Raw genomic sequence first — 18913 nt, 5'->3', positions numbered from 1 at the left:
TGCCCTACAGTGACCTTGACGGAATAAGCGGGAGAAAATGGATGGATTATCTACAGGTTTTAAAGTGTTTTTCTAAATGTAGCAGGCAGATTTTGCACACTTGTGAGGGAATATGTAATTTTTACAGGGTTACCAAACAATATTGAATCTTGAGAAATTCTTACTTTAAACTATCATTTTATGTTATATCATAACATAATCAAGTGTAGTTAAGTGAATTTCTAACAGTGCATACGACCTTTTCTGTATCTGTTTTGATGCCATACTTACAGCTGTGGCAGGTGGCTCCTCTGTAGCCACTCTTAGAGCAGTTACAGTGGAAGGTGCTCCACGACTGAGTGCATGTTCCTTCATGTTCACAGTGACTCGGGGAACACCTGCAGTGCAGAGAAGAGATAAGTAAACACACGATAAGATTAGCTTATTCTTTTTCAAAAGTCTCCTATAACCAAGGAGGTTTAAAGTTTTTTTTTGAACATCTGCTGTAATGAAGAGGTGAATAAACTATAGCTATAAAAAAACATAAAGTCTTGACAGTCTGTTCTGCCTTAAAACCAGTTGGTTTCTAAGATGTATTTTTTTTTTTTTACGATGTAACACTTTTCTGTTCATCTTTTGCTGTGATTCAAAGTGCTTCTTCTCTTAAGTCTTGAAAAAAATTAAAATGGACAGATTTTTTTAGCAAAGTTGCTGTTCTGTTTTCAGATTTTTGATTGTCTAGAATAATAATCTTTAATGTTGTCTTATTTACAATGTGCTAACAATAGGACAATTGATTACAGAGAAACAGGGCAACAAAATCTATTCAACAGATTAATTGTAAAAGCGCATCTAAATACACATGTAATTAACACGTAAATGTATAGAACATGCTTGGGCATTTTCTTACATAAGAGACAACGATTTTGCAAAATTTGACCCTCAAAATTGAAATAACTTGGCAACAGAATGAATAATACTTCTGATTGGTAGGTGATCAAATACTTATGTCAAACAATGAAATGCTTATTAAGTATTTTAAAAAGTCACATAATTTGGTTTTCGGAATTTCTCTTTCTAAATTCTGTCAATCACAATAAAGGGTACAGATGTTCTTCAACAGTCAGTGATTAAATCTAGAAAAAAAAGATAAGTGTATGATGAGAAATCAAAGACTTCTCTATGGTTTACAGGGGGAAAAACCTACAAAATCAGCAGTTATAAAATACTTGTTCTCCTCCTCGCTATACTTGCCTGATGCATCTCTTCCTACATGCTGGGTGCATCAGTCTGTTTACACCATCACCATAGAAATGTTGTTGATAGTATCATGCTGTAGAAAGGCTTTTTTACACCAGGATAGAAGCTTACAATGAATTAAGAATGGAGAGATTGTGAGGATGCTTTCTAGAAGGTCAATAAGCCTGAACAAATAGGTAGTGTTAAAAGAAGATGGTTTGAACAAAATGGAAAAAGCCAATTGAATATGTGCTGCAGGACCCGAAATTTTATATTTTTAGGTCTTCTAAGGCTTGCTTTCCAACTTGACTGATCATGAGGAGAAATTTTAATCTTTAGGTGTGAAAAGCTGTAAACATCCCCCAAATCATTATTGTTGAAGAAGATGGTTCTACACAATTGTTTCAAGGAGCTGAACACACCTTGCTACAGTAGATTGTTCAGATTTTAACAAGTAAAAATGTATTTCCATTTTTCTTCCACTTTAAAATCATGTGCTACATTTTCTAGGTCTATCTCATAAATGACCAATAAAATACACTTACATTTAAAGTTAAAGGGGTATTACCACTTTTGCAAAGTACTGTGTAGAAACACAGCAAACAGGGATCCCAAACTTCTTAACTTTGTTTTAAGTTTTGCCACCCACCATAACATGTTACTGTACAGGAACAGAAGGCTGCTTATTTCATCCCCTGCAGTGTTGTTTGTGAGCTGTGGTATTAGACCTAATTAGAGGCTGTAGCTTTTAGGAGTCAGATGCAAAGTAATAGTTTATTAAGGTGGGACAGTTGTAATTAATCGAATTTTAGCATACTGCTAATGAACTAATTTGCATTGGTAGTCAATGAGCTTGTCCTCCAACATAGCAATATTCATATATCTTATTAAATTTTTATGCTTTTTAAAATTAGACATTAGTCTTAGGAAAAAAAGAAAACTAAAAAATGACATTCTACTGGATAATTTACAAATAATCCAACACAAAAGCTGTTATTTGATGCAGATAATGCACACAAACCTGGAATAGATTAATTAATATTCAAGGTGACACCCCTCGGAGTAACTTTTCTTTCTCAAGCTTATTTTATCATTAAACAAAATGACTGACAGCTTTATTAACTCTAAAACAACTAACTTCAGATTAAAACATTCCTCAGATTAATACCCCCTATTTATCCACAAACATCACTATTAATATATATATATATATATATATATATATATATATATTTGTAAGTATTCATTTAAGTAAATAATTTTGTCAGATGTTTTATACTAATAACTTTTGAATTTAAATCTACAAAGATTAAGGATTTAGAGATTTCCTCTGGCCTTGTACCTTTGTATCAGCATGGTTTGGTAACCTATTAGTTCTGTAAAAGGCTCTCAGATTTCTAGTCTGCTCATAAGAAATAATGACTTTCTAAGAGAGTGAACTCAGGGGTTGTCAAACCAGTTTCAGAAAATAAAAGGCCCTTACAAAGATTAGTTCCTACATTTGCATTTTAAGTTCCACTGCATAAACAGGGGCTAAAATTGAAATTTATATCACCTGGTTGGTTCAACGGTATGAAGAAAAACAAGCCAGGAATTTCACTTTTTGAAGCCAGATTTGTTAACCTCCTATTAAAATAAGTATTTAGAACCATCACTTAGAATAGCGACAAACAACCATCCACGCACACACCAAAGAGAATTTAGAGGAGCCAATTAAACAAACAGTCATGTTTTTGGACATGCACAGGGAGAACATGCAAACTCCAGGAATCAAACCCTTAACCTTCTTGCTGCAAGGCAGCAGTGCTACCCACTGCGCCACTGAACAGCCAATTTTAGAATATGAAATTAGTCAATTTGTAATTCAAGGCTTCCTGAAACAGAAAACAAGTTATTATTGCTGACAAAAGACCTTATTACAGTATAGTTTGTTTTGTTTTTAAGAAAAATGAACCTGAAACAGAATTGATCTCACTTTGTCTATAATTACTTTGACAGAGGCAATTAAATCTATTCAGTGTCACTGCTAGTCTCTCAGCAAAACTTTAAAACATATCTGTTGTGTGTGTTGTGTCTCTTTATTATGGTGTGGTTAAGAGACTGACAGTAAGCCCCCAAGCAGGTGTTAAAGGAATCCTAACAACACAAATAACCCCCTTACCCCATCCTACTTATGCAAGTTGCACTTGCTTAAAGTACTCACAGGTAAATGCTTCCTACATTAAATCCATGAGAGAAGAACATATACAGCTCTGAATAACTAGCTATTTGAACTGATATATAAAGCCTCTACATGTACCGGTAGATATCTAATCCCAGAAACTCTGAAAATGCATTCCAGCTATGGGGAGATGTGGGTTGCTATTAGATAAAAAAAATCTCCACATGCTTTGTACTGTATACCAAATGTGTGTTTGCCTAAATCTCCTTCCATTGTATCAAATACCAAAGCAAACTCTCTAGCTCTGCAAACCTGAAATGAAAAAACTGTAGCCTTGGTTTCGTTGTTCCCACATGAGCAAAGAGTTTCAAATGCTGTCCTATCGCCAAATAAAATTGGTAGAAACTGAATCTTATTTTACTTGTTTCATGGCCATTCCAATGAAAAAGAAAAATGCTATTGATTGCTCCACCAAATTACAGTGTAGCCACACATAGCAAAGTAATTAGCCTTGTAACATTTAAAACAAGTTGTATTGATCAACTTCTCCGTAAGTTTCAAAAGCTGCTACTTTGACTACATTAAGATAATTTTTGTTCTAACAATGTTTGTTCTCATTCCTGGATCACACATTCAAATCATTGGATGTAAAATGTCAATGTTTTACCTTCAATCTAAACAGTTTTTTTTTATTAATTTGATCTGTTTCAAAATACAATTAGGCAGTAGTGAAGGTTCAAGCTGTTTTTAAATAAGAAAAACTTTTAAATAGAAGTATATCACAAAAAATATAAATATATTTTACAAATTAAGTCAGCGTATTTACTGAATTTAGAAAGGCAAAATATCACCGAAGTGTATCTTAATGAAAATAATGCACACAAAAACCAATAAAGCAAAACCGTTATTATTGGACATACCCCAGGAGTAGTACCATAGATAAGAAATTTAAAATATTCATAGTCATCTGCTTGATTTAAATTACAAAATCTTATTACAACAATTTTATTATATTTATTTATCTCAACCATTTAAAAAATACCACACAGAAGTAAACTGCTGTAGAAGCAGAACATTAAAAATAAGGAAACGGGATGAAACATAAAAACAAAGACTACAATGAAGTAATGCAGAAGCAATATCAAAATATACCAATATTTTAAAGAGCCAATAGATAAAACTTCTGTTTACTGCCTGTTTATCAAAAATTAACTCAGAATGAGAAAAAATAGTTCAATATTTCATTTCACAAACCTGTCAATGATGCCACACATATCAATCTGGAGCCCACTGTAGTTTCCCAGCCGTCCATCCTGAACTTTTATTAAGTCCATGGTTTCGCTGTCCAATTTCAAGAGGCGTATACATCCCTGAAACTCTTGAAATGGGTTTCTGCAGTCCAAGCTGACTGCCTGAGCAGGACAACCTAAAGCATACATAGAAATCACTTTTAATAAACATCTGAGCAAGCAGAATGTAAAAAATAGTATTCAGCACTAAATGACAGTGTTAAAAACAACTTTGTATTAGAGTTTTAAATTTAAAAGACATTTTATCTGATGTGACACAGCATACAAAAAAGTAGAATAAAGACATAAAAACAGTTAGTGCTAGTCTCAAAGGTAAATATTTTTATGATGAATGTGAGTGCTTCTATCTCTGAGCAGAAGTACACATATACAGTATAATTGATAATTATAAGCATTCAAGAAATGATTTAATAAGCTTGTTTGCTGTTAGTTTAAACCTTGATAATCTATAGTGCTGCTATGCTGATGATACCCAGCTTTACATTGCTGTTTTTCCTGATGACCTAGAACTAGTTAAAAACCTTTGAAACTGTATTTTAGATATAAAGTTATGAACAGCAGAGAACGTCTTACAGCTCAATCTAGGCAAGACTGAAGGTTAAATTTGGTCCTCAGGACAAGACAGGTATTATTTTATGAAAATTATAGAATCTCAACCTTCTATATGTGTGAGAAACTTGGGTGTTCTTTTGAGCTGAATTTTATTCCACATATCAAAATGTCCCAGGCAGGATTTTATCGCCATATAAAATATCGCCAGTTTCCGCTCATTTTTCTTTCTTGGCAGCACATAGGTGCTGATGCATGCTTTTATCTCCCTTAGAATATATTAGAGTAACACCCTGCTCTCTGGTTTTCCTAAAAAGTCTGTCTCTAGCTTACAGCTACTAAAGAACACAGCAGGACGAGTTCTGACAAGGATCAGAGGATGGGAACACATTACTCTAGTTTTAAAACCGTTGCTTTGGCTCCTTGTGTTAGGATGGAATTTAAGGTTCTAATAGTGGTTTATAAATGTCTGAATGGCCTTGGGCCTTCTTATTTATCTGAGTTGCTTTTATGTTATGAACCCTGGCGAACCCTGAGGTACCCACATTTTAACAAAAAGTGTGAACTAAAACTCACAGCGAGGCCTTCTTCCATAACTCTGGTCCTTGTCTATGGAACAGTTTACCAGAGAGCCTCAACTTTGCAATCAACCACAAAAGAATATGATATGCACTCAGGGATGAAGCTCTATTGAAGTTTTAAAAATTGTAAACAATATTACATTATTATAAAAGGATGTTGTTACCAAATAACGTTTCATTTAGTTTCAGATTTTTGACTCAAATGTAAATCTGTATGTTTTTTTTTTTACTTATGTTCTATAAAATCTCTGAGGGATTGTCAGAACCTTTACATTTAGAGAAAAAGTAAATGCTATATTTAAATAGATTTTACTTATTAACTATGATAATCATATGATAACACATGACCCTAGGGATTATTTGCCGTTTAAGCTTTATTTGGCTAAAGTGGCAAATGAAGCTAATTCTGATAATTGTGTACTAAATTGTGTTTGATTATCACAAAACACCACAATTAAACACAGTGAGGATTGTGTCATAATGAAAAAAAAAAACAACTTACAAGGTGCTGATGCACACAGTTAAAAGTAACAGTAAACAAAGAAAAAGTTCAAATGAGGTGGAAACTACAAAAATATATCAATTAAATCAAAATGTGAAGCTGTAAAGTCAAGAGTCAGTAGCCTTCAGCACAACACTGACGCTAGAGCCTCATGGAGATAATAAAGGTCTCATGTCCTCATAATTTTTTCACTTTCATTTTTGGGGTGTCTTTGAGTTCAGCCCTCTGTAGCGAGATAATTTTAATTTCCATCAAATGATGTGGCATCTTTTTGTTTCTAACACATCACCCAGTCTATATTAGTATAAATAAACAGCATGTTTTTTCCCCATTGAGATCTAATGTGTTTTCAAAGTGTTCCTTTAATTTTTTTGAGCAGTGTGTGATGACTGTAGGCTTAACTTTCTTTTTTTCAACATTTGAATGGCAGTTACTAAATGCTTTAAACTACAACAATCACACATTTCTGGCTTTGTTACAGTAAGGCTGGGATCTACACCAAAACAGATGATAATTGTTTTGTATATTTGTGAAGCATTCATTTTATGGGAAATTAAGGAATAGAAATAGGGGAAATAGTTTAAGCCAACATTTTATGAGTAGAAGTTAACAAAATAGGAGTAATGACTACACTCAACTGTAATGCACTGCGTTGGGAGAAAATTGATTAAGAAGATTCCAAAACTTAAAGAAGAGAGAGTAGAGAGATTGGTAACTGATTGACTTTACTTATCAGTGGAGACAGTACTAGAAGATATCTGCAGTGCATACTCAAATTTTATTCAACACACATCAAGTCTATGTCTACAGTTTTTTCATTAAAACACTTTTGTAGTAAACAGGACAATTCAGAAAAAAATTGTTGCCACGCTCTATTAAGTGGACGTATTTTTTAAAACAAGAGAACAAAAATTGCAAATGTATTTACCACTTCTATAGCGGTGGAATGTGGCTAAAAATTGCATCATTAAGCCTTTTATGTCAGTTGATGTCAAGAAATACTAGAGGTAGGCATAGATTTTTTTTTTTATCTAGATCTCACTGTAATCTTAGAATTAATCTAGATTAAAATCACTTGTTTGAATTCTGCCAAAATGCTTCATGAATCAAAATCAGAATTACTTTATAAATCCCTTCAGGGAAACCTTTTTCATGCAGTGCAACCGTTTACAGAAGATAAAGTAAAAAGATAAAAATAAGATTATAAGTACAAATAAGATATAGGAATAAGATGAGATAAGATAAGAATAACATAAGATAAGAGTAACAATAAAATAAGATAAGGTGGATATGTGTGTGCTACCTGAATAATAAGTAAAAGTAAGTCTTTAAAAGAGGTTTCTTAAGCCAGGTGATGCATTAGACCAGGGGCCTATCTCTTGTTTACAAAATGCATCACAAACTGCTTGAGAAAGCTTTTCTACTACGATAGCTTTTCATGAAAATAAATAATATTCAATAAGATCTATTTGTGTTTAATAGGTGTTTATTCAGATAAACATGAATTCTGAACTGTAGGCCAACATAAAAGTTCATGATGGACTTTTTGCAGTCAGTAGCTTTGTGTCAGTCAGTCCAAGCTCTATTTCTCCTTGTTCCACCAGTCACTCAGGCATTCATTGTAATGTTGTGTGAGGCTGGAATAGCCGCAAGGGCTGTCGAGTAATGTCAAGATGGGGAAAACATCATCCTTTTATCCGAGTTTTGTGTTAAAGAGGGTTGTTTATGTTAGTAGTCTGTTCATGTTAAGCTAACATTATGTTCTTGAGGTTGCAGTTGTAAGCGTTATCATTGGCATCATCGGAAGAATGTTTCACCAGTTGGATATAACGGAACAAGCATTTCCTGTATTCGTGTATTGTATAAATAAAGAGCTTGGAGACTGGACCTTGGTTTCAGTGTGAGTTACTTATCTGCTGGCAAACACATTACAATATCATAGTGAAAGTCATCATTAGTAAAAGACCAGCCCCCAACCCGATTTTGAGAATAGCTTAACAGCAATATTTTGTTTATCGCCTGATTAGAGTCTGGTGTTAACGTAGCACGTGACACCAATAATAGCCCACCACTAATAACTACTAATTTATATTTTGTTCCATCAATTTAAAATAAGGACTAGAGAAAAAAAAAATAAAAAGATTTGAATTTTAATTTTATCCCTATAAGAATTTAAAGGCAAACTGTAACCTTTGGAAATAAGTCAGCCCTACGACCAACCCAATTTAGCTTGGCCATGAGAGGCTACATGTTTTCCTCTGCCTATATCCCTCACAATGTCATTCCGTTCTGGATTGGAACTCAGTAAAATTCTAGGAAATATTCTATTGATATTGACGAGGTGTCTATTACACTGTATATTGATATTATTTTATGCCCAGACCAGCCTTAAACACCACACATCAGGCAGATCTTCAATGCTTGTTCTTACCACCAAAAAAGAGTTGACTTTTTGCTGTTGGAAGTAAAGGGGTCCTGGTGTGAGCAGTTGCTCCCTCATCTCTGTCCACTGTGATGCTCAAATGATTTTCCTTAGAGTTCAGCTCCACAGAATGCCACTGGCCATCATTCAGACCTGAGCCTGTTTGCACACAGACATTGGGAATAACTAATAATTATTAACCAAGCCAATTCCTATTAACTTTCTTGATCTTTATATATCATAATATGATATACATTTTATATGACTAAATATATTAAATTTATAGTTACTAGCCATAAACTGAATGAGTATTGTACCTATTTTTAGTTCAATTTATTCTTCCTTAGAGTTTAGTAATTTATGTATTTACTTTTTGCCATTTCAAAGGCAATGAATGTTCAATGGAAAAAATTCATTCACATATGGAAAATGTTAGTATGCAACACGGTGACATCTGTTCTAGAGGCCTTGCACTCTTGCTTACTATGCACATCTTGTCAATTTTTATTTTTCTAATGTTTTTTTTCTTTACGTGACAGACCAATACAAAGATCTGTAGAGGATAATTGCAAAATAAAATAAAAAAGGTTTTCTGTTTTTTTCTTCTTTTTTTCTTCTTTTTTATGTCTAATAAGTGTGGTAGCATCCAACCCATCACATATGACCCAATTTCTGCTAAAATAATGTGTCCTTAGTGTGTTGGTAGCTATACTAGGTTTAAAGGCTAGGGAAGTTTGTGCAGGGAGATTTATTTTCACTATAGATCCGTTTTTCCAAGCGTTTAAATAAGTCTCCACCTTCAGTGTTTTTGCTGAAGATGTGAACTATTCTTTACATTTTCTGAAGCTGGATTGAAGAGAGCTCTGTGAAATTTTCTAAGTTTGAAATGTCTTTTATTATGTTAAGCTGCTTTTAACAGCACCAGGACTTTCTCCCTGCTGTCTTTCATACTCATGATGATGTTTGTTCTCTAATGTTCTCTAACCAGCTTTTGTGGACTTCCCAAAATAGATGTATTTGTACTGAGATCAAATTACTGACAGGTTGGAGCAATTTCTTGCTTGGGATTTTGTTAAATTATTGGAGCAAATTATGTGCATTCAACAGATTCCTATATTTAGAGCGTCTTTTATACAAGACATTGCACTTAAATAGCAGGCCTGGTAACAACCACAACTTTTGAACGTGAAAGTCAGAGTAAAGAACTTTGTGAAATCAATGAGGGAGAAGGTAAGCACTTTATATGAAAAACTTACTGTTACTTTTCTAGCTTACCTAAAGCCGAACATATATGTAAGTGAGATCAGTAGATCGAGAAGTAAGATAATGAGTAAACATACCGGTGCTTAGCTCTAGGAGAGTATTTCCAGCTCTTCTGATCTGAAGGCGAAGCCTGGCTTCACTCAGATAAAGGAAGACTGAGCCTTCCTGCTGTTGCAGGCTAAAGGTCAGAAGCAGCCCTGCCTTGTTCCAGGTCCTGAACTGCAATGTTATAGAAACAATCCCCGACAACCATGATGTCAGAACAGGCAGCTGGAGGAAGCTGTGAGAGTCAGTGAACGTCACGGCAACGAAAACTGGCTCATTGCAAGAAAAGGTCATATTGCCCTGTTCAAGGAAGAGAGGAGAGAGAGAGAGATGGGTTAAAATTACTGTGAAGCAGATGACAAATCATAAATATTCATCAGCTGCAGCAGCTTGATCAGTCTGACTTGATGTCACAGAGGTCTCATCAGCACCTACTGGAAAAATGACACCTGTTCCACCATATTTGTATCAGCTTCCACAAAAACATGAAGAATCGAGGTTATTTAGCATCAGTGCCCATTTCACACATTCTAAGCTCCTCGCTGCAACAGAAAGAAACAAAAAGCTACAAGTAACTTACTGTACTGTATGTATCAAATTTCCATAAACTATTATAAAATCTTATGAGTCATGCCTAAAGGGTAAATACATTCAAGAGAGAACTGCTAATGTGAAATCATTATTTTATTGCCAACAAAATGGTTTAAAAATAATTTTAAAAGCCATCTAGAATAATTTATAAACCCAAATTTTGTCTGTTTCTCCTGTGCTTCTTCTTAGCTTCCTTTGCTTTGGGCTGTGTAAACTCAACAAAGGGGATGTGATGAGACTGCTGACAATAATAAAGGAGAATATAATGGCACTAATGATCCTAATGATGATAGTAACTTTAAAAATAAAAATATGACGTACATGATAAAAACTGTCATGATGATAATTATGTTGATATAGTGTCCAATGGTATATTGATGATACAGAGATGAAAATTAAAGCTACAGTGTGTAATAATTACAGGGATATACGGTCAGAAATGTAATATATTATACATAACTATGTTATTTATCATCATCTACGAGCTCAGCCTTTTAACCTTAATATTTGCGTTGCCTTAGAATTTGTTATTTATAATTACATAGGAGCGGGTCTCGCAGCCATGGAGGCAGACATCTTTGCGCTACGGCAGCGCAGAGCCAACAAACTAGCGATTGCGAGATCGCCCATTACGCTCGAAAGTAACTACGGCAAGTTGAGAGAGATGAACTGAGACGGTACTGAACACACAGACTAATGAAATACTATCTGTAAAATTATCTATGTAAACAAACCTCATCACTTGAGAAGGTAGGTGATGCGGACGTCGTGGAAGACATTTTGTCCCGTAACGCTCGCCGTACTGTTGGGGGGGAGATGTTCATGTTGCTGCAGTCTGCAGTCTGACCGCTAGATGTCACTGAAAATTACACACTGTAGCTCTAAATGAAATTGGGAAGTTAAAGTCTAGTTCGTCCATTTATTGAGATAGAACAAGAAAGATTGAGATTTTAAGTGCTTATAGAGAATTTAATGTAAAACACAAAAAATAAGAAAATTTCATCTGACTGTCTTTTATACTTTAAGTAGTTTTTGGAGAACATACTTTTTCACTTTTACTTGAGTAAAGAGGTCAAGTTGATACTTCAACTTTTACCAGAGTGTTTTTAAACTGCAGTATCTATACTTCTACTTAAGTAACAAATGTATGTACTTTTGACATCACTGGTGAAGAGGCAGTGAAGACAGTGTTATGGGACATTTTTCTTTATGATATCACATTATTCAATTATAGAAGGACAACTGTGTCTAGTGTTGCTCAACCAAAGTCTACAGTTCACTACCTCTGAAGATTTTATTCTTAACAGAAACATTTTGCATTTCAGCTTTCACAGAAAATCGATGATATAGTTTGAGTATGATAATGATTTCCATATATGTTTTCATGCATGTGTTAAATAGCACTGTTAGCTTTTAGGATTAAGAGTTTAGTGAATATGTTATTATCAAAATGACATAGAGAAATAGCCTTAAATGTCCCACAATGGAAAAGTTTAAATATATCAGCAGCAAAGCAAATACAGTAGGTAAGTACATTACCTACAAGAATAAAGTACATAAATAGAAGTAGAATTTTTCGGGAAACGGGATATCATAACACAATGGCATGGTGTGTAGGCTTTACCTGTATGTCATTCTGTTAAAAAAAAGTTATTTTAAACAACACTTATACAGTATCTTACCACTGCGGTGACCTGTGGGCTGTTTTGTTTGGCCAGTTTGATCAAATTGAAATCATTGTATAACAGGTTCTCCAGGCATCCACAAAAGTTCCGGTTGGGGAGGATAGGTGTTTGGAGTCCATGGCTCTGAACAGCTGCCACACTTAGCTGCCAAAAATATTGTAAAAACACACACAAAAAAACCATTGTACTATTTTGAATAAAATAAAGTAAATTAATTAAATGAATAAAAAAAAATCAGTGGTTAAAAAACAGGAAGGACAAGTTTTTAAAACTGATGTTCCTAATTATCCCTGTTAAGCCTGGTTCTTTTAATAGTTTTTTATGAATATCACATAAAGTTGCACAGAAAAGAAAAACTTGACTGAGATTTGAAATTTCCAAAAAAAAAACCATATATATTCCCCTTAATCAATATAAACATTTCTTTGGCCGTAATTGAGTCACATGGAATATTTGATTTGCCTTAGTTTGAGCAGAGCAGAATTCACCAACACAAAAGTAACACCTGGGGTCCATTTCTTGAAGCAGGTGTAACAAAATCAGATTCAAATATGCAACTCTAAATTGATCTAGCCAAAAGTCGGGAACTCTGAGGGTTCGGTTTCACAACGGCTGATCAGAACTCAGATATAAAAGCTCGTGCAACAAGTATGAAAAGCCATTATCAAGCCACAAAACAGGTTAGCTCTGGGGAGAATGTCACTATGGTAACTGAAACAGAGGTTGAGGAAAAACTCTATGTGAACCTGATCAGAGTTGTCTTGTTTTCAGGTTTAGACAACTTAGAGTTGTCTAAACCTGCTTCATGAAACAGACCCCTGGTGTTAATGATAATTATATATTTTTTCAAAAACATCCCTTTCCTCTTTTTTTTTTTTTTTTTTTGCCAAATGTCAGGATGTACACTGTTACTTGCCTAATGCCCGCTGGATATGGGCAGAAGCCGACCATGACCATGCAAGGACAAGCAGGTTGGTTGTTGTTAAAACATTCATTTTCTCTTAGTTGCATGCTTTAAATTATAGATCACCCTCAATTATATAAGTTTGTAATATTGTATAGCTATTTTGCTCAAATTAGGTAATGGCAAAAAGAAAGAGCTATACACAAAGTTTTAATTAGTTTCTTAGCTAAATTACAGATGTTTGGTAGTTTCAAAAAACCAGTAGTAGGTTGTTTTTTTTTAACTAAGGCACCACCTTATATTTTACAACCTCATTGACATCACTGTTTTAAAAAGGATGTGATAGTTTTACTCCTGATTAGAAGCATTTTCTTGAATATTGTTAAATTTTAATTACAAGCATATGCAACATGCACGATGCGGGGGACAGGCAGGGGCAAATTTGGCTGGACATCAAGCATAATGAAAACTGCTCCTATACTTAAATAGCATCTGTGATACGACAGCTGTTGTTCTTTCTAGCTTGTCCTTAGTATGAGGCAATGACTGACCTCTATGCTATGGTATTATGGTTAGTGGGATCATCATCTAAAAGTTGATGTGGCCATTCGTGCTAGCTGAAAATAGTACATAAAGTATGAGTGCATTAAAACTAATATGTCTAATTTTAACCTGACTACCGGTAATCACTTGGCTAAAAAGCAATGAGAGCATTCTACTCACTAATAATATTGTGCACTGAACACTTTGCAAATTTTTCTATCCTGTGTGCTTTGCATTAACTTCAATAGGTTATTTTATAGAGGTTGTGACTTTAAGGTGGCTGCAGATAAATATAGAAAAAGGTGCTGCATGACCATCATAATGCAATAAGCTAACTTTTACTGCAGCTAACAAGGCAGTGGACAAGGGCCTGTCTTCAGAAAAGCTCATTTATTTCAAACTGTCATTTGGGGACACCCATGGAGCAGTGAACTATTTCCTCAGAATGATAAAATGATGAATAAGTATGGAAAAAGGGATATGGTTGCAACAATTACTCTCTTTGTCTTGACACAATAGCACATTGTAAATATTGCTCACGTATGCTTATTTATTGGACTAAATTTACAGGGAGCTTTTTTTGTTGTACTGGGGGCTTTTCACTACATTCCATAAACACACAACTGCACATAAATGTACAAATCCAGAGGTTAATTTAAATCCAAGTGCCTTGTTCAAAGGAAAATATTTTATAATTATTTCTGTTATGCATCTTACCATGTGAATGTGCCAGTGGCTGAGCTCAGCTGGAACATGAACTTGCTGCATGTTTTTATCCACTGTCAAGTTGAGATGAGTGCTGAGTCGTTCTAGCTTTACATGATGCCAGTGTTGGTCATCGAGCAGACTACCAAGAGAAACAAGAAGTTTGCCCCCAGAGCCTGAACTCAAATCTGCAGTACAAAGAAAAGGGAATGAAAGAAGACAAGGACTGTCATGTCTGCCTAATGAAGCTTGAAAAACAAGACTGACGTCTGTAACTTATGATTAAACATTAAATGTACATTGCAGAGCAAAAAGTCATTTTCTAAAGTCCTTAAAATATTTCCGTCCCAGCAGCAGACTGTTTGCCCGTGTCAATTAAACATATTGGATGGATCAAAACAAGTTCCCGTCAACAAAATGAAAAGTGATAATAAAGGATGGACATCCTGCTCCAGTGGGCATCAACAGACTGAATCTCAATGTGAACCCTCTGTTCTTGAAGGGATTGCTTTGAAAACAAAACAAAAACACACATATGGATCCAGTGAGCATGAAGGTTTGACGTGGTGGGGTTGGTATGTGTGTTGGGGGGGTAGGCTGGTTACAGATACAACAATTGTAGACCTTTTTGAGATAGCCTTTTTTAAAGTAATGCTCAATTGCTCTCTAACTGAAGCCCATCAGAACCGAACCGATTAATCAGTGGGCCAATTTTAGTGTTTGTAATCACCAGAAAACAGAAGACCAAGAATTTAACCAGAAGCAAAAGTTGATGTTTTAACAGTTCATTAAAAAAAAAACTGCTGCAGGTCGGGAGAGATTCATCAGAGTCAGCGACCAAAAATTCTGGAAGAAGCTTGGACAGCTGAGTGACCAGGCAGATCCAGTCATTCCTTCTAACTGGTTATGCTGCTGACGCAACTTCTCTTTTTTTTTTTTCAAGCTGCTATACATAAGGTTGGCTGTGCTGCAGGTGTAGACAGGAAAATACAGAGCCTGAATCTTCCACTCAGTGTTTAACATAAAGGGTACAGCGGCTCTCACCTGAAGACGCTGCCTCAAGCTGCAGGAACAGCTTTAGATCGAACAGAACATTAGATTGTCCTCACCTGAAAAAGCCTGAGATGGCAGTCATAGTTTATAAGCGCTCTGATTTTCAGTTTCTGTTTCTCACAGTTCTGTCAAGGGTTTGCTCCCTATCTTTGCTAGATTAAGTTAATTGAGATCAGACCAATGGGTATTGTTAAGAAGTTTTGAATTTGACTGACGTGACTACATGGTGCATCTGCGGGTGCAACAATGCTCCGGTGGACGTGAATAAATAGACAATCCTAGAGTACAGCCGGAACTGCTGAAGAAAGATTTTGACAAGAACATTTTGTGGTCCAATTTAAACATGTCACACAAGTAGAAATGACACAAGTAAAAATCTATAAATTGGATCAAATGCGACTGGAGCATGTATGGAAAGCCAAATGTGCCGCATATTTCATGAAATAGAAACTGGAAAGATCTCCATTTGTAAATGTAAACATTTAAATGTCAACTGAGATACATGCATTAAATAACAAAATATTCTTTTTATCCTTAATTAATAAATAATTCAATATTTTTCACTTATTTAATTAATTATCCCAACTCGTCAATTCTGTTCTGGGCCCAGCCAAGGGTTTCAGCTGGCCTGGTAACGTGTATACTTGTGTTCCTTTAGTTTTAGGGTAAGGGATGGGTTAGTGATATCTTTTGACTTTACAGTTCATGGAAAATTGTCGTAGGTCCTGCCACAACCTGTCATTTACCATGTGCATCAAAATCAATAAAGGACAAGAAGGGTACTTCCATTGCATTTCTATCTGACGCACAGAAGACTGGATGAAGTGTAAATATTTGACAAGTTGGAATTAACGAGTTGGATTAATGGATCCAGGAAGCATGGTCACATTTTCTTCAGCACATTTCGTGCACAGATTTAACAACACAGGAAAAAAGAATTACTTCCTTTAAAAACAACAGGGCAATAATAGGTGCTTCCAGTAAGCTTCTTCTTTGGCATGAAGTTATGTGGTTTGGTTGGAGAAATATTTTATTATTTAATAGTATGTTGACACCAAACGTGAAACCAATCAGAAATTGGTTTCTGAAAAAGAGCTGTCTAAGGTTAGGGTATTTTAACTTTCAAGTGTTATGTTTCCTTATCTGAATGCTTCCCGCTTCGAACTGAATGCAAGCATAAATTTAGATGAAGATTTTTTGTAGGAAACAGAACAGCTGTTGATCATAGATATTCGAGGGCCCTGAAAGTGCCATCAGGAGGATAGTAACTCGCAGAGGTATTGCTAAGGCACAGAAAATGATAAAAGGGACTACACCCCTACTGATTTTAAGGCAGTTTTAAAAAAGATACTGCTCCCTTGTGAAACATGAAGAAAAAATAATCTGAAATTCAGCTAGGATAATATGGAAGAAAATCCGGACTACCACAAAAAAGTCAGTTTTAATGAAATATGGTATCAGAAACAGCATATGGACATACTCATCTTCTATATTTTCCTCTTCAAGACCTATTAGCCAGTTTTACCTGTTGCTTCAAAGTACAGAGCAGAGCAGAGCAGAATGGAGCAGCAGCATGTATTAGTCTGTTACTAGTTATTAAGTTTAATATTTGTACATTTGTATGAATTCATCTGTATAAATCCATTTGCGGTTTTGCCACCTTGCTTCTTCTACACCTGAATTGATCTTTTAAGGAACCAGAAATATCTATTCTAAATATCTACTCTATTACGAAGAAAAGTATGGTACAGTGCAAGTTTTTCTTTAGGCCCCTGATAAACTCTTATACAGCTATTTACAAAAAGGATCCCTCTAGGCTCCCTAAAAATCACCAAAGAAAAAGTATAATAGAGCAGGCAATTGTTTCAGTAATAGCCACAGTCCATTGTCTTCTATTTTATTTGCTAACTAGCACAAGCCAGGGTGATTCATTTCATTCTCACCGCCTGGATGCCCTGTGGGATGAGTCTAGCTGGAGATTTTGCTGCTTTAAGTTAAGAAAAAAACAACAGTGTAGTGCTTTTTGCTGCTGTAACACATAAATATTCAGTGTTTTATTTCTTCAAAGTATAGCCAGGAACCATACAGCATTTCCTTAATGTTGTGAAAGCAGAGAGATGAAAGTCAACTATTTACAAGCAGCTTGTCCCACGTACTGCTCTAATGCCATTCTAATTTACTCGGCAATACTTTACTTCATTCGTCACTGAAGAACAGCACAGATCATGACACAGTAGCTCCCTGTGTGCTTTACTCGTGCTTACTGCAGTTTGATAGTGACAAGTCACAATTGAACTTAATTATAAATCAGCAGGCTCCATTACGGTAAGTTGACAATTTGATAAATGTAAGACGGAAATAAGGTGATTTGGAAATACATACATTAATCTCAATAAGTGAATCCATTTACTCTAACTGCTTGGACAACCACAAGCTGAAAGGGAAGATTCAACTCATTTACAGTATTTATCTGTTTGCTCATGTGTCTGGCTACTGGCTAATTAGGAATTGGTTTGTCTATTTTTTTACAGAGCTATTAATGTATGCAAATTTGTGTTACAGACCAAAAAATATATTTTCCTCCTAAATGTCTTTATGATTTTCTGTTTTTGTAGTTTTATATGGATAAGATGCACAGTTTAACCATCTTTAACCATCTTTGGCTCGATTTCCTTAGCCACCTTGTACATTATTATATGAAATGACAGCTATCACAGTAAAAAAAAAAAAAAGACAGTTGTGCAACCAGCAGGATCATCTTCCTAATGGGAAAGATAAGGAAGAGGAGCCCTTAGAGAATATCTCACTCCTATGGAGATAATACATTTTAACCTCTGGGTGTTATCGTCACTCTGTTCGTTTGATCTTCTCCTTTCCTCTTTAATCTCCTGTCATCTTCTTTTATATTTCCTTCTCTTTTCTCCTCTACCAACAGCTAACTGTGGAGGGGCATGCTGTGGCTCAGAGTGAATGCTCAAAGCTATTGATCTAAATTACACAGTCTGCAAACTCCTTTGAGAGTCAAATAGTGAGAGGAAGTTGGTGCAGCTGTGAGAAAGAAAGGGTTTTCAAAGAGCATGCAGTTGAAAAGGCAAATAACTGCTTCAGAAATAAAAAACTAAAAAAGTGCTGAATGCTTATTATTGTGAGGCAAAAAAAAAGAAAGAAATACATGCGTTGTTTGTATGGACATCAAACCTGTAATGCCAGGTGTATTATATTTGATGCATCAATTTCAGTGACCTCTACAAATTAGTATGGAAATTAAAATGGGAAAAAGTTAAATAGATAAATGTCAAATTATAGAAATCATAACTCATATAAATAAATGTAAAATGAAATAAAACAATTAATAGTAAATCCTTACATTTAATATTCATT

General features: G+C 34.9%; 1 pseudogene; it reads right to left on the bottom strand.

Annotated features, from left to right (window-relative positions):
- LOC107096586 overlaps positions 1-18913 on the bottom strand; it is a 104324-nt pseudogene that overhangs the window by 48694 nt on the left and 36717 nt on the right.

The sequence above is a fragment of the Cyprinodon variegatus genome, unplaced genomic scaffold (genome assembly GCF_000732505.1).
Source record: "Cyprinodon variegatus isolate N-32 unplaced genomic scaffold, C_variegatus-1.0 Scaffold635, whole genome shotgun sequence".
Lineage (NCBI taxonomy): Eukaryota > Metazoa > Chordata > Actinopteri > Cyprinodontiformes > Cyprinodontidae > Cyprinodon > Cyprinodon variegatus.
This window is presented reverse-complemented; position numbering and strand designations above follow the sequence as displayed.